The 26,111-nt window shown below is 35.8% G+C and overlaps 1 protein-coding gene across 11 annotated transcripts in view; it reads left to right on the top strand.

Moving 5' to 3' along the window:
• Positions 1 to 26,111, top strand: part of RIMS2 (regulating synaptic membrane exocytosis 2) — a 583,644-nt gene that overhangs the window by 517,321 nt on the left and 40,212 nt on the right. The window lies entirely within an intron of this gene.

The following is a 26,111-nucleotide window of genomic DNA, read 5'->3' on the forward strand; positions in this document are numbered from 1 at the left end:
AACCAAATTAAATCCTGAACAGCTCATCAGAATATAAAAGAATATGATTCTGTTGGGGAGATCCACAAGTTTTACCATGACTAGGTAATGAGATATAATTAAATTTGTAGTCTATTTTTGATAGTCTCATTAATTCTATGTATTTTCACCATTGGACTATTTGGGAAAGCAGAAAGTAGGTACAGATATAAAAGAATAGATATGTTTTGTAGTCTAGAGTTAAAAACTGTGACATCAACATACTTTTGGTAAAGCTTCCTATAACACTTGATATAGTCTTACATTATGGAGAACTACAAGGAGAAAACTGTTGCTTTAATTGGCATTGAAGTACCTTTTTTTGGTATAGATATGATCTATACAAATTATGAAAACATGGGAAATGTCTTTAAGAAAGGAGGAAGTGGTTCGCTACCTAAGTCATAACTTGTATTCTACCTCAGTCATGTAGTTTTTAAAAACAGGTCATCTCTGCACAAGAGACAAACAGGGTAACAGTGCTATGACGTGAAATTTAGGCACCGAGTATTCCTGGGGCCCTGTGTTTTCTCAGGGTCTACATTCTCCTTAGATTGCTCATACTAAATTAGGTTATATGTTTCACAAGTTCAAAGACTATCTTCTCTATAAATTATTATGCTTAAAGCATCTACATTCAACCTCCCATATAATTATTTTTTTATATAATTGGAGTTAGTAGTCACCCAGCTAAATTAAAAACTGCTAGAGAGAAAGCGCCATTTATTATAACTCTTTTACCTACTTCGTGATACAAAAACAGTATAGGATAGTGTGAAAGATTTTTCTCTTTCTGATAGTATCAAGATGAAAACTCTCACTGGCTATTGTCCTACATTTCTGTGATTTCTCTTTCAATCTCTGGATTTGGAACTGTTTTTAGACAGATCAGTGAAATTTTCAGTGGTTATTAGTAGCTGCTATTCAATGACTTTTTATTTTCTTTGGGTTAATTCTAAAAAATCGGTAAAAATATAAGAAAATGCAATGTACTTCTTAGAAATCCTAGTAAATCAGAGATTGATTTGTGGAAATATTAACGAACAAGTCAAATGAGATTCATTTACCCCTTTTAAAAAGTACTATGTTTAGCAAATCTTTTAGTATATAAATACATATATATGCATCATGCTAAGAAGTCAGATTCTAGCAAAACTTTAAAATAGAAAAGAAAAAAAAACAGAAAAGTCATGGTCTATGGAATGGTTTTTTGTTTTACTCCTGTTTTTTTGGTTATACCAGTAGTACTAGCAAACATCTGTTCTGATTGGTGAGTTGTAAAATATTTTCAGTGTTAACCCTGGTTTGTGTGAGGCATAATTGCCTTCATTATATCCCTTTTGTGCATATGAATAAATGAAAATGTGTTTAAATTTCTCCAGTTACATTTCACACCAGGAACCTAATTTCAACTCAATAACCTCTGAGAATAAAACATAAAATCTTGCTTAAGCCAGTAATAGGTTACATTTCATAGTAAACAAAAAGAATTCATTAAACTTTTATGTTTTTCATTCCTGGTAATAGTGGGTTATGTATAAATTTTTAAGTATCCTTGATCTCTGTATCCTTCAAAGCTGTTATTTTAAGTCTTCATTTATTTTCTGATTAGAATAAAGAGCCTTTCACCGTGTCTACATGTTATTTCCAAAGGGCCAAAGAACATTCATCCTCTTTAGGTTTACCTGGATCAGTATTATCTGTAGTGTAAAATCCTGACAAATGCACTGATACAAGTAGTAAACATTACACTAAAAGAGAGCCTCCAGTTTTGGAGAGATAAGTAGAGAGATTTTTTTCATTAAAACTCCAAATTATGTAATCAACAGCTAAAAGTTCAACTGTACTCTTCCTCACTAAATATATCTCCTTAGGTATCATTATCTCTCCCACTCTACTCATTGGGGTCTGACTTCTTGCACTTCCAGCATGGAGAGTAGGGGTACAGAAAAAATTTGGGAAAATTAGTGATTCTCTGTGGGGTTGATTGCTAATGTTCTTCTATTCTCAGATCCATAAGGGCTCTTCATGGCCCTTCATGTTAAGTATTGAATGTATGTCCTTATGTGTTAATGCCTTCCACCACCTACATCCTTTTATTCTTTTAAGACTCATCTACTCATAGATGGCTGACTTGTAGTGCAGAAATACACTCCACATAAAGCCAGATTGTTTACCTTATCTACATTAAAGAATATTTAATATTCTATCTCCTTGGCCTTTTACTACCTATTCCATGAATCCAAGTCAGGATTCAAAAAAGCCCTTGTAGCCAGGAAAGGTCACACCCCCGAGGATGCTTCCAGCAATCTGCTGGTGTTCCCAAAGTGCAGGAAAAGACATTATTTCAAAGGAAAATATATCTTGAAAGAAAATAGAGGAAAAAGGCTACTTCATCAAGGAGATCTGGGGAAAGGATGAGAAGAAATAATATTGACTGACAAATGGAACAAAGCCATAATAGTGTCTCCAGTCTTGAGTTACATGATTTTTATATGCTTTCTCCTAGAAGAAGTCAAATGATTGCCTTTGGAGAAAAGGTAATCTATACAAAAGTTGTTATGTGACTCTAGCCTTTTCCTTCATGGATTTGCTGATGCAAACTTTGCAGAAACATAGGTGTGGAAAATATGTGTTCTTGTAAATTCCAGAAGAATTCAACGTAGGCACTTAGTCCTTTGGTTTGTTGTTTGGGATTAGTTGCTCTTCACTGTAAGAATTTCTATTTAGTGCTTATAATGTGAACAATATAATGATGATAATCTATAGAGTGTTTAGGAATAAGTCTCAAGGAACGTAGTGATGTGACCGGCAAATTGTTTCCTGCTGCTAGTGAAATATCAATGCAGAGTTAAAATTGCCTTAGAAAATAAATCTGTAGGTGAAACTGAAATATTTCAAAGCTGGAGTCTTTTATTCTATCTCTGTGTTCTGTTCTAGCAAAGAAATGTACTATTTCTATTTAGATATGTACCTACTTGAAAACCTGATCTCTTGCCTTCCATATCAAAACCAACACATTGTGTAATTCTTAAAGTTCTTTGGGGGGACATGAAGTCCATATTTTTGGGGTAAGGGTTTTTCTTTTATTCCTGAACTTTTATTGAATTATTTAGAACTATTTTATGAGTAATTAAGGAAGTAAATGTAATCGTACTTTAGGTATATTATTTATTATTTAGAAATCATAAGATTCTATAGAAGCAAGACCATCTAGACACTTTAAGACTTGATTTTTATAAAATTTATCAGGCTTGGGCAGCCCGAGTAGCTCAGCGGTTTAGCGCTGCCTTCGGCCCAGGGCGTGATCCTGGAGACCCGGAATCAAGTCCCATGTTGGGCTCCCTGCATGGACCCTGCTTCTCCCTCTGCCTGTGTCTCTGCCTCTCTCTCTCTCTCTCTCTCTCTCTCTCTCCTCTATGTGTATTCTTATGAATAAATAAATAAAATATTTTTTTAAAAAGTTATCAGGCTTGATAACTTTTGTTAATAAAATGCTTCTGTTAACAGTAAACACCTTCCAACATCACACGTACTTCGTCAGAAATTCTTATTACTAGAAGTTGAAATGATACAGAGGGCTTTTTTTAAAATATTTTATTTATTTATTCATGAGAGACACAGAGAGAGAGAGGCAGAGACACAGGCAGAGGGAGAAGCAGGCTCTACGCAGGGAGCCCGAAGTGGGACTCGATCGTGGTACTCGATCCCGGGTCTCCAGGATCACGCCCTGGGCTGAAGGCAGCGCTAAGCCGCCGAGCCACCTGGGCTTCCCCAGAAGGGTTTTTTTAAGCTTTTTTATTGTGAAATAATTACAAACTCACAGGAACCTGCAAAAATAATACAGAATGTCTCCTGTTTCCTTCATCCAACTTCCTCCAGTGGTAGTATCTTTTATAAATATAGTATAATATCAAAACCAGGAACTCTAAATTGGTTCAACAATGTTAACTAGACTACAGATCTTAGATGTGATGAGTGAATGTGAGGAAGAATCTAGAAAGTTTTTCATATTTGAGACTTCTATGATATATTTAGTGGTTGTCTTAGTTTACGTGGGCTGCCAAATCAAAGTTCCATAGACCAGGTGGCTTAAACAATAGTAATTTATTTCTCACAGTTCTGGAGACCCGGAAGTCTGAGATCAAGGTTCCAGTCAATTTGGTTCTCTGGTGAGAGCTATTTTCCTGGCTTTCAGAAAACTGCCTTCTCAGTATGTCCTTTAATGGCTGAAGTGGGTGGGTTGGGGGGGGGGTATTAAGAGAGAGAGAAATGAAACAAGTATTTCCTCTTGTAAGACCAAATCCCATTAGGAGGGCAGTATGGAAACCTAATTACTTCCTGAAGGCCCTTATCTCTAAATACCATCACATTGGGGACTAGGGTTTCAACATATGAAGATAAAATTCAGTCCATAGTGATGTGGAAGCATTTATCAAATAGAGAATGTAGGTGAGGAAAGAAATACCATTTCTACCTTGGGAATGATGATTTTGAAATGCCTGTGGAGATAGGTAGGAGGCAGCTGCCACACCAGTCTAAGGTTTAGGGGGTTGGCTGGGCTACAGATGTAAAATAGGAGACCTAGGAGTCATAAAAAACGAGAGTGTTTATAGGATGAGAATTGATGGAACTTCACATATCTGTTCAATAGAACAGTTCCTGATCAGTAATGAACATTACAGAAAGGAGAGCTCAACTTGTATCCCATTTGTGAGGAAGGGTTTCATTAAAGAATTAGGACTTTGATTTATTTAGATAGAGAATGTGTATGTCTGTGCATGTATAAGATCGTCTAAGTATAGAGGCAACCCTATCCAATTTTTTAACTAAAGCTATGTTGAGCTAATTCTTCAAGATTCCCAGTATCCATTTCAAGATTTTTCTTTTAATCAGTAGGTTAATTTTAATAGCTATATATTCAGTTCACAAAGAGTAAATAATAGGGATGGGTGGTGCAGCGGTTTGGCACCTGCCTTTGGCCCAGGGCGCGATCCTGGAGACCCGGGATCGAATCCCACATTGGGCTCCCGGTGCATGGGGCCTGCTTCTCCCTCTGCCTGTGTCTCTGCCTCTCTCTCTCTCTTTCCCTGTGACTATCATAAATAAATAAAAAAATTTAAAAAAAGAGTAAATAATAGACATATCTAGTGTCCATTATGTGCCAGACATGATACAAGTCCTAGAGAGTCAAATATAAGTAAGACTTATACATTTACTATGCATGAAATACTCAAAATCTACCAAGTAAGGCAGATATAATGTGTGCCCAGTGTGAGAGGTGTGAAATGATTAATGTTTTTAGCAGGCATTGGAGGGATGTAGCATCCAAGTGAGAGTTTATTATATATGCATGGGAAAGGACTCACAATATGTAAGGTTTTTTTAATGTACACAAAAATTATAGAGTATGACTCAATTTTCATTATAATTTAATTACAGATAGTAAATATACCAAAATATATTTTTCCTTCATTTAGGTAGTGAAAATATGAGGGTTTTTTCCCCATTAGACTTTTTAATATTTTCCAGGTTTTCTACAATAAGTATATCATGTTTTAAAATTATACATTCTCTGGGTGCCTAGATGGCTCAGTCAGTTAAGCCTCCCACTCTTGATTTTGGCTCAGGTCATGATCTTGGGGTAGTGAGGCTGAGCCCTACTTTGGGCTCTGCACCCAGCGCAGAGTCTGCTTGTCCCTCTCCCTCCCTCTACTTGCATTCTCTCTCTCTCTCTCTCAAATAAGTAACTAAAATAATAAAACTAAAATTATGCATTTTTTATATAATTAAAGAAAAAAAGCAGTTTAATGGATTAAGACTGCCTAGTACACATGAATTACAAATATTGACCTTTCATAAGTTTCCTCCACTGGTTTGCCCATGTCCACAGATTGCTCAAACTTCATTCACTTTGCTTTTTGTAAATTAAATTGTGTTTTTGTCTTTCAAAAAGTAAATTGTGAATTGGCTTTTTAATGATTATTTTAAGAACAATGAGCAACCAGACTTCTCTGTAAGTTATCTTATAGAATAGCTGTTTCTATGAGAATCAAAGAAAGAAAAAGAAGCCTCAAGTTAGTTTTCAAAGAAGAAATGGAAAGAAGGAACTGGAAACAAGCATCTTCTCTTTCCTGAAATTCTTTAAAGCTTTTAGCATTAGAAACATTCCAGCACCTAAATGCTTAGGTCTCTGATGGAGGATAAGTCATTAGGCTTTTGTCATCAGGTCACTGACCCATGTTCCTGACCTGGGGATGTCACAAAACTGCATTCTCTTAGGCACTTCCCTTTGCCTCTGATACCTCCTTGCTATTGGACTGGATCTGTTATTCCTCTAGAGGTCTAAAGGGATGAAATCACCAGAATACCAGAAGATCCTAGCATAAACTCTGGAATGTCCTGGCTAAAGGTCAACATGGAAAGCAAGAAATATCTATCTATTTATCTATCTATCTATCATCTCCTAATATACATTCTGAATGTATTCCAAACACATATTCCAAATATATATTCCAAATGTGTATTTCAAATACATATATATATACACACAAATTATATATATTTTCCCCAAAGTGCTGAATAATGGTTACAAAATTATAATTTGAGGTAGTATATATATTTTAATATATATATAACATAGATTAATAATTTTTGTTAATTATTGAATTACTGAACAAGCCAATTTTTAATGTGAAACTCTGAAGACAAAAAAAAAAAAAAACCTCATTAATCACTTTTCTTCAGAGATCACAGAATACCAGAACTGAAAGGAACTATGTAATCCAACTACCCATTTGTTTCTTGAATCTTCTCATATCATCTTCCAGGTACTTGGCCTATGGCTAAACACTTCCAGGGACAGGGAATTCACTTCTTAAAGATAAAAAAACCTACTCCATCTTTCTAAGAGCTTTGATTATGATTCAGATCTGGCTTGCTGTGACTTTATTCGTTGGTTAGTTATACTCTTTGCACTCATGTAACTCTTCAAATGACAGTTTTTCATATATTTTTAAAATATTTATTTATTCATGAAAGACAAAGAGAAAGAGAGAGAGGCAGAGACACAGGCAGAGGGAGAAGCAGGCTCCATGCAGGGAGCCCGATGCGGGACCTGATCCCAGGACCCCAGGATCATGCTCTGGGCCAAAGGCAGGCTCTAAACTGCTGAGCCACCCAGGAATCCCGTTTTTCATATTTTTAAAGAAAGTTTTGATGTCCTTGCCTGACTTTTCTTTTTAGCCTTCACCCTTTTTGTCTTCTTATTCAAGTTTCCAAATACTTTAATTCATCTCCTCCAAAGGTCTTCAAGTTGTCCCTGAAAAGTGAGTGGGATCCTTAGCATATGGGACTGTTTCAGTGCAAAGTGGGCTGTCACCTCCTTTCCTGTAGACTTGAGAGTATGCATCTATTTTGGTATATCAGAGCACATAAACTCCTTTAGGTAACTCCTTAACAGCTCAATCATTTCACAGATCATTTCAAACAATCAAAAATAAGGAAGATGCAGTAGCCACCATAGGATTTTGAGTTATAGCATGTTACAACTAGTCTAAAGGCCTATTGCTTTCTTAAACATTTGAGGAGTGTTAGATTTAATCTTTCTGCTTTCTCTTTGTGAGTTTGTTTTAATCTCTTCCTTTTCTAGGATGGGAAACAGATGGGAAAGGTGGTAACACATGGGAGTAAGCAGAGATATGCAGTCATTTCTTAAGAAGTACTGAAGGGCACAAAGTTTATTACCCAAAATGCTCTCCTTTGGTGGAGAGGGGAGGTGCTCTCTTTTAGCAGGATCTAATTTTCGTTATTTGCTATAAAAAATAATTTAACTTATAAATTGAAATGTAGTCTCCATTCCTATGAGATTTATGGTGGGCTTCTCAAGACAGTGATAATTAAGCCTGTCATTTCAAGTCTTATTTTACCAAGATTGTGCCATGGCTTCTGACTGTGAAATTAATAGACTCTGAAAACAGCTGTTTGTAAATTCTCACTTTTATGAATCATCATACTTTACCTAATAAGCATTTTTGTGGTGAAAATAAACTTCTTCTTATTCACCTATTTCATAGATGTGGGTCTCGGGACCTTGTTTTATCAGACCAGATTTAGTAAAGTGAGGCACCGTGCATAATAAGTTCTGGGCTTTTCTGGGAAACAATTAAGTTTAAGACCAAAAGCTAAAGAGGTTCAGAAGGAAGTATGTTGAAAATATAACACATGACTTAAAAACCAAAAGAGATTATTTAGCAGCTTTAGCAGTTTCAAAGAAACTATTATTTATGTGTAAATTATCTAGCATTACTCAATCCTTAATTCTGTAATATTCCACTGTTTCTAATCAGCAAACAAAAAGTGTGACAAAGATTTGTTAGTTTAGAGCTGATCAGCACAGCCCTATGGCAAAGTTCTCCTTAAGTAAATTACCCTGTGTCCTAGAAAATAAAGTCATTTCCCAAGAAGAGCAGTTATCCTAGAAAAATGTTTGTTCCCACAAAAATTAATGGTCTAGTCAAAATGTTCACCATAATATGTGTGAACCAAAAAAAAAAAAAATCGTTTTACTGTCAAAGGGAAGCTACTTGGGTGCTGATGACGTTATAAGATTCCTTCTTTAACAAGTTACTTGGTTGGTAAGGGTTCTTTCACTTTCAAGCAGGAGTGAATGGCAGTTATGGATTCTGGCAGGAAATCAAGGAACAGCAGTATCTGCATTGCAAGGATGGGGTCACTTGTTCCACACAGTGGAATACCTCTCTGCCAGTACATGATTTAGTGCTAAGTGAAATACTGAGAAAGGGCACACTTTATGGAAATGATAGCTAAAGTCCTATTCCGAATCATTTTGTGATGTTACATTACAAACTGAAGGTAAACTCCCTGAAATAAATTTCTGACTAAGAAATTCCAATTCAAGAGAGCATAAGGAAAATTATAATATGCACACTTCACATTTTGAAAGAAACATTTCTTGCTCTTGAACAGTAGTATTTCTTTGTCTTTCTGATATAAAAAAAGACCTGAAGATGAAGTCTATATTCTCTGTTTTAAATGTATTATCTAAGACAAAAGTGATCCAGCTAGCGCCACATATGAATATCATTAAAAATAAAATTTCTACTTCACTTGAATGAAATATGAGAACTCACCTCTCTTGTAGTGAGACCTGGAATTCAACACAGAAAAGATCCATGGGAAATTGTTTTTCAAGATCTTAAATTCAGCTTTTGTTTTTCTCTCTTTTATGAGTCGGCCCAATATAAAAATGTGCATTCATTTATTCTTTCAACAATATTCCTTTGAATATGTTCAAGGACAATACCAGGTATTGAGGATATAGCAGTGAATAAGACCAAGACATGGTACCCACCATCATGTGGATTATGACCTAGCTGTAGAGATATTGAGTGTAAAATCCCACTGTGAAGTGGTTGGAAGGGGGCAGGCAAAGAAGCACTTAGAGAAACAGGGTGAACAGAGGTCACACAGGTCCACACAGAGAGAAGGGTTCCTCTCCTCTCCTTTCTCTCTTTCTCTCCCGCCCCCTCCTCCTTCCTTCCCCTTCTTCTTTAATCCCCTTGAATCATTTTCCTCCTCCATCTGTTCGAGTGGTTATTTTAATGTTTAATGTGTACCTTCAGTGTATATAAATATGCTCTTATAAAATGTGCAGTGTATGTTGTTTTATATATGCATTTATGTTCTTCCATAGGGATTTTAAATTACCCTCTCCTTTTATTTTTTTCATTGAGGATATGGTTTTCAGAGCAGCTATGTGTACATTCAGTCCTGTGTTTCTAACTGCTGCATTGTTCTACATGGTATGCATTTACCACATTTATCCTCTCCATTCTTTCAATGCGGGACAACCAGATACGCTCCAACTCCCACCACCACAAATAACTGTGAGATGAGTATCCTCGTGTATCTCTCTTTACGAGCCCGGGTGAGAATTTCTAATGTATATCTATATTTACCCAGAACTAAGTTTGTCGGGTTGTTCCGTGCGCATCTAATCAATTTGGCCAGGTTCCGCCAGCTTCTTCACCAGATCACCTCCTCTAAACGACTTTTCTACCAGTAGTGTGTATCTCTATATCCTCACATCCATGCTGGCATTCTTCCTAATTTTTAGCATGTGAGTATCAGTATGAATGATGATTAGCATGAGGGATGATTAGCAATGAGTGTTCATTATTGTATTAATTTGTTTCTCTAATAACTAAAACTAATAAGTTTGAAAATCTTTTATTTTATTTTTTTAAGATTTTATTTATTCATGAGAGACAGAGAGAGAGAGAGAGACGCAGAGACACAGGCAGAGGGAGAAGCAAGCTCCATGCAGGGAGCCCAACGTGGGACTCGATCCTGGGTCTCCAGGATCATGCCCTGGGCCGAAGGCGGCGCTAAACCGCTGAGCCACCTGGACTGCCTTGAAAATCTTTTTATATCCATCAATCTTTTGCTCTAGGCAGATTGACTGTTCCTAACCCTTATTCATTTTTTTGTTGAGGTTTCTGTCTTCGTCTTTTTGGTTTTTAAGTTTCTGATATTATTTTCTTGTTCAGTTTGAAATATTACAGAAATCTCCTTGTCATGTAGAAGTTTTGGGGGTTTTTTCCATTATGAATGTTGTGGGGTAAAATCTGGAAGAATCCAGAACCTCCCAAAGCAAAACTCTTAAGTGTTAAGCAGTATAGATATACTACCTACACCATGTGAAGATCTTTAAGTGGCCTTTTTCACAATGGCTATATTATTTTCTAGCCTGTTTAGAATAAATTCTTAGAGCAAATATCAATCATGAGAGTTTTCTTTTTTTCAAGTTGTGAAAATGCTTCTATATTCCAACTGTGTCTTTGAATCTTTATTGCATATGATTCCTCTTTAACTTTTAGACATTGTGGCTCCAAAATTCATTTTCTGGAGCAAGCTTTCACAAATAGTTTACCAAAATTTATGAGCTGATAAGATTTTACAGTTTACAAATATTGGGCATTATTTATACTGTATGATCATAGAACTTTACAAAATCTTCAAGGTGATTTGTAATCAATGATAAATTTTTCCTCAAAATCATCCTTATATCAAGACTCAAATGTAGAAATAAAAATGTTTTGGAGCTATTACTGGATAGACATAGACATACTAGACGTACTAGACATAGAGTGGGAACATGAGGGTGAATGAAAATAAATTTCATTAGATAAAACAGAGTAGTGTTTCTCTTACAGTTCAGTTGGACGTTTTCACTCATTTATTGGCAAAAGTCATTTATTGAACATTCGGTACATGGTGCAAAAAATGTGTGACATCAGATATTCGATAAACAGTTGATGTATCAGTGAATGAACATAATTATAACACAATGAATACAGTTTTTTATAACTATCTGGTAGAGACAGATTCGAGATACTATGGAATCCTAAAGAAAGAGCATCCACTCCAACCTAAGATTAGGAGTTATTCCCTGGAGACACCTGAATGTATGCATAGAAAACATCTAGGTGAAGAGAAAAAAGAGGAAGGTGTCCCAGGTACCCCACCTTCACAAATATGTGGGTGGTAAGAAGTAGCCTGGAATGTGCAGGGCAGCTCACACAATCCAGTATTGCTGGACCTTAGAGTAAGAGACAGAGAGAAGCAAGAGATAGATAGCAGGCGTGCCCCTTGGGTCAAGAGAAAGGAAACCACTGAAAAGCTTTTAAGCAGTGACTTGAACTAACTTGCTTTTTAAATAGATCATCTGCTTTAATAAAGGATGGATTGGAAAGCACTTAGACTGAGCAACAAATCAGGAATGTTTTTAAATGATGGAAGTGAGAGAGTGTGAGGTCCTGAACTAGAGAAGAAGTAGAAGCAATCTGAGGGATGTGTAGAAGTTACGAATTAGGGCTTGAGGATTAGCTGGATGTGGATGAGAGTAAAGAAGAGAAATGTTAAAGATGATTTGCAGCTTTCTACCTCGGGTGGCTGAGTGAATGAAGGCATGATGCTATCACCTGTTAGGAGAGGGAATACAGAATTAGAAGCAAGTTTGGCCAAGAATGAGGCATTTGGGGATACTCTGAAGGTTTGATACCTCTGGAACTTTCAAGTACTGATGCACAAGAGGCAAGTGAAAAAGAAAAGTTCAACAATCATGTATAATAATAGCGTGCGAAGAGTGAAGGAGACAAAAGGATTTCAGAAAGAGGAAGGCATGATCATGGTGGATTCAAAAAGCTGGTGGAATTTAAGCTGAATGTTGAAAGATGGGCAGCATATCAATGGGCAGAGATGCAGGAGAGCATTCTGTGACCAGGACACAGTAATGACTTTAGCAGACTCCGTATTTGCAAGGCTAGTGGCACCTTGAATTCATAAACCTAGGGTTGGGGGGTGGAAACTTGAACTGGATGGTACCAGAGATGCTGTAGAACTTGGCCCCTTTGCTAAGGGGTCCTAACTCACAGTCTAAAGTATGCTACAGGGATGTGATAAATGTGGGTCCTACCTGGGCAAAGGAAGTACGGGGTCATGACAAGAGATCACATAGAAATGACACTATTGATAGACTAGGAGGTATATCATGATCCTGAGGGTCCAGAGACTGAGGGTATGAGAAATCACTAGCTTCCAGACACAGGATAAAGGAACAATCAGGGTAGCAGTTAGCTCTGGCACAGCAGAAAAGAGGCTTTGAGACAGACAATGCTTTCCACACCCTACTAATGGACTCAAATGAAAGGAAATGAGAAGCAAAGAGGTGTGCTGAGTAGCAGAGAACAGAGCAGCGAAGCTTGATTAAAGCTAGATGTATTTGAAAAGTGGGAATAAAATTAGGAAGGTCTTTTGGTTGGAAGCCCTGAATTCTGAGACTGGTAGATTAGATTTTGTCCTGTTAACCCACTGAGACCTTGTTGTTTTCCTTAGCAAGAAACTTGATTTTTAAAAATTTGTTCTAGAAAAATGTATCTGGCAAAAATGTCAAGATGGACTGAAAGTGGGAGGAACTGGAGGCAGAAATGCCAGTGAGTACGTTGTGAGAGAATCCAGACATATGGTCAAGAGGGCTGGGGCCAGGGCACAGGGACTGGAAATTGAAAAAAAGAAATATGTACCATACGTATTTTTAAATCTAAGTTGGTACCAGCGTCACTAGTGGTTTTCATCTGAAAACTGTGCCAATGTACAATGAAACAAAGTTGTAATTCTAGCATAAAATTTGGTTTCTGAAATAATTTCTAGAACATAATTAGATATTTTAGCTTTGTCTCTTTTTTTCTTCATATATAAAGAAAAAATCTACATACTTAGATTTATGGGAATTTTTTATTGCTTCATTTTTCTTTTTTAATTCAAGTACAAGTAAGATATAGTGTTAGGTTAGTTGCAGGTGTATGGTATAATGGTTCAACAATTCTATACATTACTCAGGAATTCATCACAATAAGTATACTCTTAATTCCCTTTACCTGTTTCACCCATCTCCCCACCCATTTCCCCACTAATAACCATCAGTTTGTTCTCTGTATTTAAGAGTCTAGTTTCTTAAAAAAAAAGGGGGGGGTCTACTTTCTTTTGGTCTCTTTTTTCTCTGGTCATTTGTTTTGTTTCTTAAATTCCACATACAAATGAAATCATATGGTATTTGGCTTTCTTTAAATGACTTACTTCATTTAACATTATACCCTATAGATCAATCCATATTGTTGCAAATGGCAAGATTTCATTAGTTTTTATGGCTAAGTAATATTTTATTATATATCTATATATGTATCCATTCATTTATTGGATTGACAGTTGGGTTGCTTGCGTATCTTGGCTATAGTAAATAATGCTGCAGTAAATATAGGAATGCATATATCTTTTTGAATTAGGGTTTTTGTTTTCTTTGGGTAAATACCAAGTAGTGGAATTACTGGATCATATGATAATTCTATTTTTAATTTTTTGAGAAACCTCCATACTGTTTTTTATCCTGGCTGCACCAGATTACATTCCCATCAGAAGTGCATGAGAGCTCCTTTTTCTCCATATCCTCACCCACATTTGTTATTTCTTGTGTTTTTTATTATAGCCATTCTGGCAGGTATGAGGTAATATCTTATTGCTTTGATTTGCATTTTCCTGATGATTAGTGATGTTGAGCACCTTTTCATGTGTCTGTTGGTCATCTATATCTTTGAGAGGTTACTTACAATTGATATATTCGATAAGGGGTTAATATCCAAAATACATAAAGAACTTGTACAAGTCAACACCAAAAAATCCAAAACAACAACAACAACAGCAACAAACCAATCTAATTAAAAACAGAGAGAGGGTATAAATAAATTTATGGGAATTTTAAGTTGCTATGTAGATCAGTGCATCCCAACACAAATTTAATAACAACACTTGGGGTTTCTAAATTCTTCCCGAGCTATCACACAATTATCAAAAGATTCTCAAAATAAACTCACTTCAATTCAATATATGTCACAATGATCTCTAGGGGAAGAAGGTGGTCATGAAAGCAAATGAACAATTGAAAGATATAAAGATTTCACAGATTTAAATGATATTGTATGGGACATTTAGAAATGCAAGATTTTACATTTCTATTATATTTAATTAAGTAGCTAGAAAAATGGCAAAGTTTTTAATGTATTTAGTGCTTTAAAAATTAGCCAGGCTTCTAGTACTGAATACCTCAAATGATAAAAGTGAGAAATATATGTTCATGCTTTATTTGCTTCCTAATAAGTGGAGCATAAAAGATGTGTTCATGGCATCCATTACTTTAGTGAATTGGATAAATTATCCTTGCATTTTGTAGAGCTTTTTAAATATAAAAAAATGTAATTTATAAATAAGGATTTTTTTATAAATAATGATTTAGAATGCAAATGAAGAAAAATCAATTTTAAAAGCCACAATTCACAGTAATAGTTGTCAGATGATCCATTTACATTCACCACAGAAGCTGGTAGTAGCAGTTTTAATTTTAAAATCTTTTCTTTAAAAGCATGAATGAAATAAGAATCAGAGTATGACTTTTATAATGAACAACTCTTATATTAGAATTTATTTAGATAAATTGGTGTCCTTAGAAGCAAATCAGTGAGGTAAGCCCTGATCATTGTGGTAGTAGGCCCTGTGAATTCTATACCATCAGTAAAATACAGTTTCCTTCTTTAAGAAAAGTGAATCCTTATGTATATAAAAATATAGTAATAAGTGTGTTTCTAAGATTATATGAAAATTTTGCCTTTGTTTAAACCGGATGCATAATAATATCCACCATTGGTGTAGAAACACCAGTTTTTAAAACAGCAAAAGTAATTAAAAGATACCACTTGATTTATGGAAATCCACTTTTAATTTTTATTATAAAGAGATATGGTCTGTTGGGACAGCAAAATCATAAGAAGATGTCAAAAAATTTTAGAATAGATTTAAGTAATGTTAAGTAAAATAAACTTTTAGAAAAAAGACTGCTTAAAGCTTATGAAAACACTGTAAATGCTGAAGATTATAGATTTACTTTATCTCAAAGTTTTGCTTGGGCTTTGCTAGGACTGCTGTAATAAAATACTACAGAGTGGGGGGCTTAAGCAACAGACCTTTATTGTCTACAGTTCTGGAAGCTGGACATCCTCTCTCCTTGACTTACAGGTCACCACCCTGTTGCTGCCTACTCACATGGTGTTCTCTGTGTATACACACAGAGATGTACACACCTCCCCAGTGTCTCTTTGTGTGTCCAAATTTCTTCTGATAATTATACCAGTAGTATTAGATGAGGGCCACCCTTACAGCCTCATTTAATTTAATCATCTCTTTACAGACCTTATCGCCAATTACAGTTACACCCAATGAGGTCTTGGCACTTCAACATCTAAATTTTGAGGGAACACAATTCAGCCATAGCATCTATGAAGTGATATTACATATAAGAGGGACAACTCACAATCAGATTTCTTTGCTTTACTAGAAATAAGTATGGAATGGAATGTAAAGGATAGTGTATTCACTTTAAAACTTCCATTACCCTGGAAGCATAAGCGATTAGAAAGCATCTTTCCCAAATATTTAGGAGAAAAATATAATCAATTGTCTTCATGCAAGCTGTGTTTATAGACAGAGATTATACCAGCATCTTCTCAAGACATTTTCAAATCTTCAAGACATTGTCATTCTCCCAATCCCTCAAATACAAAATGGTTTGTCAAGTCTAGAAACTAGAAAACGTTTATAGCAGTAACATGTTTAATATAATTATCTGGTTCTTTTATCAGAAATTAATTTGGGGAATAGGAAATTACATACAGTTTTTAATACCACAAAATTTCATTATGCAATGTATGGCTGTTATTATATTCATTAAAAAATTATATTAGAAAAGATTGTGAAAGGATTTTTAAAATAGTAAATTTCTTACACTCTTAGTTATAGGATATCTTATATTATTGCCCAAATTCAGAAATATAATTAAATGATTGGAAAGACTTTAAGGTAAGAGAGCAACTTCAGGAGAACCTGGGTGGCTCAGTGGTTGACCATCTGCCTTTGGCTCAGGTCATGATCCTGGGGTCCTGGGATTGAGTCCTGCATTTGGCTCCCCATGGGGAGCCTGTTTCCCCCTTTGCCTGTGTCTCTGCCTCTCTCGTGAATAAATAAATAAAATCTTAACAGAAAAAAAGAGCAACTTAAGACCATGCAAAAGCAATTGAATTCTCAACATATTCTAAAAGAATTAGTTATCATTCAACTAGAAACTGTCCTTATTTTTATAAATGCAAGAAGTAAAGCAATTAATCCATTAGAAACTACTTCTGAAGTATTCAAACTTTTGAGTTATTGCTTTGGTGACTAATATAAAGAACTGCTATAGCTATTTCTCAGTTGGGTAAGGGGACAGATGAGGCCAATAGTTTGAATATTTTAAATTGACTCTCCTTATGTTCTCCAGAGTTGTTCCATAGTCAATATGGCAGTAGTAGTTGATGCAGAAGGACCCTCTGCTTCCCATTCCACCCACATGAAAATACTAGATAAAACATAGCAAAATAATTTGGGAACATGAATTTATCCTGAGTCTGTCATCTGGCCACTTGAATAAAATAAAACCTGTGAGCAGTTATTCACGCAGTTGGGTGATGGGCATGAAGGAGGGCACTTGATGTAATGAGCACTGGGTGCTATATGCAACTAATGAATCACAAAAATCTACCCCAGAATTAATAATACACTATATATAAATGAACTTGAATTTAAATAAAACCAAAAATATATATATATATATATAGCTTATAGTATTCTATTATCGTAAATCTGCCCATATATACATTATGGGAAAGTTCTGAACTTTTGTAAATACATAATACATTTTAATAATCTTTGTGATGTTCACATTATGTCATGAAGTAATATAAACTATGATAAACTTAAATCCTAAAACTGGAATTAGTTTTCTTGAGATGGCTGTTTTGTCAGGCTTGGTTTTACTTAATCAAGGACTTGTTTAACCACTACTGTTGTATAAATATTATAAAGTGTCTAATATTTGTGTATAGCATTCTTCCAAAGGCTGATGTTAAATTTCTCTGGGTGGTATTAAATTTTAATATATTAAAAATATATATGCAGACAGTTCTCTAACGTAGTGACTGAAAAATTGTCTTCATCCCCTCACTGTCCACTTCTGGAGCACCAAATTTGGAAAAAAAAAAAGTTACTTGGCCATTTTAGCAAATCTGTATTCAGTTTTTGAGGAAAGAGGGTAGCTAAACCAAAGCTAGAATTCAGGAGAAAGGGGTCCAGAGAAGAATCTCAGGAAAGGCATGTTTGCATGTGAGAAAATTTTCTGGTTCTAAATTATAAATCTTCCATAAATGTATTCACATATTTTTAAAAATCACTTTTAACACTGCCTACAATTTCACCAATTAAGTTAAGGATAGTATTTGAATGTAAAAATATCTCTGAAAGATGAATCCATTTCACCAGTTTATTTCTGTCCTAAAACCAGCCTGAGCTAAGTAATACTTGGAGAGTAGTATTTTATAGGGAACTGATGATTTGGAATTTGTGAGCTTTATTTTCACTACTAAAGGAGATATTTCTCATATCACCCTCTGAGGCCATTATATTATTTTCTCTCATTTCCAGATGAGAAAACTGAGGCAGAGAGAGAATTTAAGTAATTGCCCAAGGTCATACAGCTGTGAAGTGGAAGGGCTGGGAGGTATAACTCCAGCCTGTCTAATTCCAGGGTTCACACCATTAACCACTGTGCCTTCAGGTCTTCTGAGTAAGAATAAGCAAACATCTGACCAGGCTTTTTGGAGGATGCCCTTTGGGGGGGGTGCAGAGAATGGAGAGTGGAAATTGTCTTAGTGCTGTTCAGAACCAAGCAGAAAGTTTAAAACTACAAACTCTTAAAGTTGGAAGGAGCTCAGTGACCCTGTGTAAACAGTAGAGAGAAGCTATCTGATTGCTTTTTATAAAAGTAGTCAAGGAACAGAGAGATTAAGTGACATGTCCAAAATCACAATCTGGGGATGCCTGGGTGGCTCAGCGGTTCGGCATCTACCTTTGGCTCAGGTCATGATCTCGGGGTCCCAGGATCGAGTCCCACATTGGGCCTCCTGCATGGAGCCTGCTTCTCCCTCTGCCTGTGTATCTGCCTCTCTCTGTGTCTCTCATGAATAAATAAAATCTTTTAAAAACAAAAACAAAATCACAATCTGTTAAAGAGATCTAGTTTTATTTTTTTTCCTCTTCCCCTATGATCCTCTGTTTTGTTTCTTAAATTCCTCATATGAATGAGATCAAATGATCATTGTCTTTCTCTGGTTGACTTGTTTTGCTTAGCATAAAATCCTTTAGTTCCATCCACATCATTGCAAATGGCAAGATTTCATTTTTTGACGGCTGAGTAGTATTCCATTATATATATAAAATAAAACAAGATGTAATCAGAGAGGGAGCCAAACAATAGAAAGAAACTGAGGGTTGCTGGAGGGAAAAGGGTGGTGGGATAGGGTAACTAGGTGATGGGCATTAAGGAGGGCATGTGATGTAATGAGCACTGGGTGTTATTTAAGACTAATGAATCACTGACCTCAACATCTGAAACCAATAATACGTTATGTGTTAATTAATTGAATTTAAATAATTAAAAAATATCTAATTAATGATAGCCTCAGAGTTAAAAACAGACTTGCTTTTGACATACAAAACTTGAAATGTCTGCCAAGGACTCCCCTCCCCCCAGAAAAAGAGATGGGACTCTTTGTTACCTAGTTTTGCCTGTCTGAAGAGGAAGAAGAGCTGAGCCTGCCTGGCCATTTCTGCTGGACCCAGCCCATCTTTCTCTCATGGATAAAACCAAGGTCTTTGTCAAGCTGCAAAGCTAGCAAACAGGAACTGGCAGGTTTTATTGGAGAGGACAGAAGAGGTGAAATTACAAATAAATTTTTAAATTGTAAAATTCAGTCTAATGTATTCCTAATGGCTATGTAGATGAGATCACATAATATAATAATAATAATATTAAGTTGTTAAATATTAAATAATGTTTGAGTGCCTGTATCACGGTCCTGAGGTTCTGTGTCCACCCCCACTATTTTCAACATAGTAATATGATGCATTCTCATCAGCAATAGCCACTCACTGCATAAATGAGTCACAGGTTCTTCAGGGAGGCAGGTGTAAGTTTTAAAGCCTTGTTCGGCAAGTTAAATAATCATGAAATTATGATGCTGCTACGAAGAATTCCTGGCCAGAGATACCATATATTTCATGAGATTTCAGAAAATATGTATGGTGGGAATTGACTGACCTTTCCATAGCTGAAATATGAGAAGTAAGGAGAAAAATGTCTATTTAAAATTGAAGAATACTTTCTGTGGCAGATATCAATATGCCATAACAAGAAAAACCACAGTGGAGAAAGGCACTCAATGATCTGTCGGAGAAAATAGCAGAAACTGGATACCACAGACAAGGAAAATCTGAAATTTGAACGTGAAGAGGTAAATATAATTTTAGAAGGAAAACTGAGACTTCGAAGGATCAAATTTGGGACTGAGGTATCAGAAAATAGTGTATCTTCCTCAATATAAATAGAAATTACAGAAAGAAAAACTAAGGAAGAGATGGTGTTTGATTAGAAGATTTTTAAATGGACTAGAAACTCCATGAACTTGATAAGGCAAGCTAAGTACAGAACACTTAAGTGAAACTGGAAAGAGAAACAATAGTTTTCAGATTTAGAATAGTCAAGAGGACACGATGCTTTCTTAAGAACAGATCATAAAACTATTACGGAAGTAAAATTGAGTAGTTGGAAAGCTTCAAATATCTGAACGTCTGTAGAAGTTTTTCCAAGATCATTAGGATAACCACCCTTCTGGACATTTTAACAACAAAGTACTGATGAAGAAGAGCAAGTGTTTTAGGAATCTTGGGAGAACGAGCCTATATTTTCATAGTTCATAAACAGCCACCTTCCAATTTTGATCTGTGTCTACACCTTGATTATAAGACTCAACATGTAGGGATGTCTGTTTCATGGTTTTGTTCCCACTAGACTGTGATCTTGTGATGGAAATAGTCTCTCCCAGACCTTTGACTCTCCAGGACCTTTTATATGCCTCACACATTGTAGTTACTAACTAAATCTGTGGAAAAGGATGATAATATAATAGCGGAAGGGAAGGCAATAGGCCCAAAGGGAGAAGGGAACTATCTTCAAAACTTTGCTCAAACATCACGTGTTGCCCAGGATCACCATAACTGTACCCTCCCACCATTCTTGATTCATTTACTCCCTTACTATACCATGCGCTATACTGTTTCTTTTCAATAACACTTACCATCTTTTAACTTACCATATCATTCACTGATTTCTTAGATTTGGTATTTATCTCCTCTGGCTAGAAGTTGAGCTTCTTGGGAACGAGGATCTTTGCTTTTGTAACAATACAAATGAGTTACTTTAGGTAGTAGGTACCTAAAAATATTTGTTTAAAAAGTGAAATAACAGAAAGACTATGTCATAGAAGAGGAATTAAACTTCTGGCGTATATATCTGAAAATCATAGCTGAAGATACATAGGAGCCACAATTATACTGATTTGGACTCAATAATTAGACTTAAGAGGAGTGGGAGAGGCTTAAAAACACATGTTCACAGCAGAGCAAAAAACAAATTTAATTTCAAGCTTTAAAAGCAGGGGTGTCTGGGTCACTCAGTTGGTTAAGTGTCTGACTGTTGTTGATCTCAGCTCAGGTCTTGGGAAAAAAAAGTAGGGATGAGGATCCACAAGGAAACCATTTTAGGCTGAGCAGGGAGGTTCTGACAGCTACGTATTTTAAAATATCAAAGAATGAAAGAGGAATAGAGGGAGATATAAGGAAGATGCAGGCAGACATAGAGGGCAATGTGGAACTCTAAGAATACCGGAGAGAATACAAGTCCACGTGACCTGTGGATTTTTAGTGTAGTTAGAGCCCCAAGGGACGAGAGACAGAGTGGGGGAAGACAAGATCTGGAAAACAGAAGGCTATGGAAGAAAGAGGTGTCTTTCAGGTATTTCAAGGATGTTGTATGGAAGAGGACTGTTTCTGTACCATCACAGAAGGCACTAGAACCAGGTTTGAGAAGCTGTTTTGACATCATCTTAAGAATAATTATTTAATAATTAAAACTGCAAGTCTTCATTGCTGAAAAGTGTTAAGAGTTTGCAGGCAGAACTTCTGCACTACATGGAATGGTAAATTGCATCCACTGCCTCTACTGCACCTTGGAATTTCACTGGGCCTTTGTTTGGAATTGGGGTCTGACAGTTTGAGCAAGAGTGTTCTGAAGGAAATGTAGAGGAGATTCTTATAAGTTGAAAAAATTATTTGTGCAAAGGATTTATTTCTCTCCTGATCCCCATAACACATACCCCTTTTTCTCTTTAATATCACTGGAATCCTTTCAGAAATTCAGAATGCTCACATTTGCCCGTGGACTTTTGGGTCATTGTGCAGCACATTGGACCTTTCCACCTGGCCTTTGCTCAGTGGCAGGCTGCTTCCCTGTTCTACTGCAGGTTCTACCCCATTCACTAAAATTGACCTTTCAAGACCAGTGACAACTGGTACAACCTGAGGCAATATGTCCCAACATTTTAAATAACTTGTAAAAAGCTCAGTTCAATTATGTATGGACAAAACGCAGCTCTGACATAGACATTCTTTGGATAGGGATTAAATTGACTGACTCTGCAATCACAAGTTTGTTGAAATAAAACTTCCATTATAGGCTTTAAAACTCAGGAAATCCTTCCTCTGGATGTTTGATATTATACTACTTAAAATGAGGAACTTGATTTTAAGCATGTTCAAAACTGGAAACTCACAGCAAAATTCTATTTTTATTTTATTACACTAACTCAACAAGATTACAGCCTCCTAAGTATTAGGCACTGGGTAGGGAGAGAATGTGCAGCGGTGAATAAAACAGACATGATCTTTGTTCTAATAAAGGATTCAGTTGAGTAGGGCTCAGGAGAGAATTAAGTGTAAGCAAATACATATGCAAATATAGCTTTAGAATAATATTATTTAAAAAGAAAAGAAAAGGTACCATGTGGGAGAATTAATATGGCCAATTACCTTGCATTGGATAGCTAGGAAAAGTCTTTTAGGCTAAGTCGTAAGAGAAGTCAGCCACTACAGAAGACCATGAGGCAGAAAATGTTTGGTCTGTTTAAGGAACAAACCAGTGTGGCTTCAGCCTGGTGATCAATGGGGAGTGTGGCTTGTGATAAAGTTGGAGAGACATGGAAGACCCTTCAAGGTCATGCTATATGTTTGTATGATAATTGCAGTGAAAAGACATTGAAAGATTTTTAGGAGGGTGGTGACATAAGCCAACATATTTTTAAAAGATAATCCTGACTGCTTTATGAATAATATCTTGAGGGCAAGAGTGAAAATGGCATGGAATAGAACTAAGAGAAATAGATAGGAGATCTGTTTTAGAGGTAGAATCAATTGAATTTGATGATGATTGAATGAGCAGAGGCATATACTATAAAGGAAGGAATAATAAAGGATGTTCTGATTTTCGGTGTGAGCAAGTATTTGGCTGATGAAGTCATTTATTAAGAGAGGGAAGATGAAATTTCTGTGGGACAGCAAGACTAGTTTGAGAGATCTGAGATATTCTAGTAGTTGATGTCAAGTAGACAGTTATCAGCTCTGAAACAAATAAGAGATCTGTACTCAGTAATCTATTTGAGTGACTGTATATGGCTTTTAAAAGTGGAAATGGAATTGATCATCTAGGGGAAATAAGAGAGAAGGGAGCCCAGGACTGAACCCTAAGGATGCGTTGAAGATGTTAAAGGTAGAATTTTAATAGAAAAGGGGCGCCTACGTGGCTCAGTTGGTTGAGCATCCAACTCTTGGTTTTGGCTAAGGTCATGATCGAAGTCCTGACATGGAGCCCCACGTGAGGCTCTGTGTGGAGTCTGCTTGTCTCTCTCCCTCCCTCTCTTGCTCCTTCTTTGGCTGGCTCATGCATGTGCAAGCTCTCTCTCTTTTTCTCTCTCTTCCTCAAATAAATAAGTAAATGGAATCTTTGGGGGAAAAAAAGAAACTTGATAGAAGAGGTGAAGTCAGCTAAGAAGGTTGATGAGGAGGCACCAGAAAAAAGGAGGAAAATTATAAGAATGTGACATAAAAACAGTCAAGAGAAAATAGTGCTTTCAGATTGAAAGAGTAGTCAATTCTGTAGAATGTTGCTCAGGGAGCCAGTAAGATGAGGACTTCAAAGTCTCATTGGATGTTCTAAAGAACAATTTTATTTTTAATTTATTATATTTTTGTTGGTCTACTCTTTTATAAGTCAGTTTGTGTCTCTCTAATGTGTTTGTGTGTGTGTATGATAACCAAAGTTATTTATTTCCTTATTTTCCCCACTGGCTTTATTCTCCTGTTGAATGCTGTACTTTTCCAAAATTATGTGTTAGAATGTGATAGTCTTACAATTTTTAAAATTAATGTCCCATGATCTGAAAGTGTGGCAGTTACGGTCAAAACAGGAGTACTTAAGCTGTCTTTGTTTTGCTTTGGTGCTGATATCTTAAATGCTTTTAGCTTTGTGTACATGTTCTAAATACATCCTAGTCTATTATTATATCTTTATTTTTAATTACATAGCATTACTTGATTTGTTTCCTTAGCTTTTCTACCTTATCAATTCAAATAATAATTGAGATTTACCTAATGGTCAGTTAATTAATAAATGATACTATCTACTACTTCTGCTTAGCACCGTACATGGACGTGGTGGCATTCAATAAATATTTGTTTAAATTGTTTAATAAAGAATAGTTGAATGGCCTATTAATTCTATTAAGCTAACAATCAGTTCTCTTTGTTAAACACTTTCAATAGATTACCTTTTCACAAGAATGTATTCATTGCCCCTTCACATAAATTTTTGTAAATAATTATTCAATATACGTAAATGCAAAAAGGTTTTAAACTCAGTTTATTTTGGCTTCACCAGATCCTACTACTTGTGGATGTGTAGCCTTTTATCTTCCTTATACTTTCCCACATATGAAATGGGCTCTAAACTAACAGGTTTTATGTTTTAGAGATGAATAGGTAAATTTTTCAAAAATACTTGAGAGAAAGTTACTGTATAAAACAATTGGCATGCATTAGATCTAATATCTAAAAACATGAGAAAAATTAAACCATGAGAAATGCCTAATGTAGGTGCCAGAAAAGTTTTTCATCCCTATGTTACACTACTGTTGACAGTCAATAATTGCTTCATTGCTATAAATTTTTTTAAAGATTATTTATTTATTCATGAGAGACAGAGACGAAGAGGCAGAGACACAGGCAGAGAGAGAAGCAGGCCGCACGCAGGGAGCCTGACGTGGGACTCGATCCTGAGACTCCAGAATTATGCCCTGGGCCAAAGGCAGGTGCTTAACCGGATGAGCCACCCTGGGATCCCCGCCATAAATTTTTAAAATAGGCACATACAGAGAATATTATAGAAAGCATATAATTGGAAGAATTTTCTTATAGTCACTGATCATTATAGTAAGAAATACATGTTGATAATAGATTCTCAAAGGATTATTTAGTTTCCAGTGTTGTTATACATTTTTCTTAATGCATCCCATCATGGGATAAAAAATATGATCTTTCTCCCTCACAAAAAAGCTGTGTTAAAAGGAGGGATGTAATATACAGAGACAAAGAGGATCCTCAGTTATGAAGGGCATTTCCCTCTGGTCATTCAGGTCAAAAGTTCAACCACAAGGCAGTGAAGCAGAGGAGACTTGATGGTTTGACAAACCCCAGGTGAGCACAGGATCAGAGCAACACAGTGAGATTGGGAGTAAAGTTTAGATAAAACTAAAGATGGAGGTAGGGTTCCGATCTAAGAATAAGGAGGTGAGCTCTAGCTCTGCAAAGACTGGAGCAAACTGTGTCTTAGATGGTTGCTGAGGAGCTGTTCACCTCCTGTGATGACTATGTTATTTACTCCAGAATGGGATACTTCTACCGCATGCACCTCCTATGTGGCTATAGAAGGCAGAAAGTGTACCCTTTGTCTCCCAATCCTTATCTGTAATCTGAAGGTGAGAATAAAAATGAATCCATTTAAAAAATGAATTTTAAAATAGAACATTTTTATATGGTTTTAAAATTGCAGTTACGTTGAATTGTGACAAAATGTGTAACAATTACATTTTTAAGGTCACTGTCCTTGAAAAGTATCTTTTAGTATTTATTCAGACACAATATAAGATTTTTTAATATATGAAGTTTTTATTATTGCCTCACCAGAGAACCTGTAAGACGTTGCCTTCATAATGTGAAACACAGTATTATTTGAAATGAAATTAGGAGCTAATAACATGAATCATGAAGCAACAGCTTTTTTCTGGATGTTAAATCAGTGCCAGATAATCACAGACATAAAAAAAATAAATGCATAACATAAAATTAAGGAACTCAGATATTCTATACCACAGTTTTTCTGTGTCCAAACGCTGATAGTGACTAGACTATAAATATTTTCAGAAAAGCTT

The sequence above is a fragment of the Nyctereutes procyonoides genome, unplaced genomic scaffold, assembly GCF_905146905.1.
Source record: "Nyctereutes procyonoides isolate TBG_1078 unplaced genomic scaffold, NYPRO_anot_genome, whole genome shotgun sequence".
NCBI classification, from domain to species: Eukaryota; Metazoa; Chordata; class Mammalia; order Carnivora; family Canidae; genus Nyctereutes; species Nyctereutes procyonoides.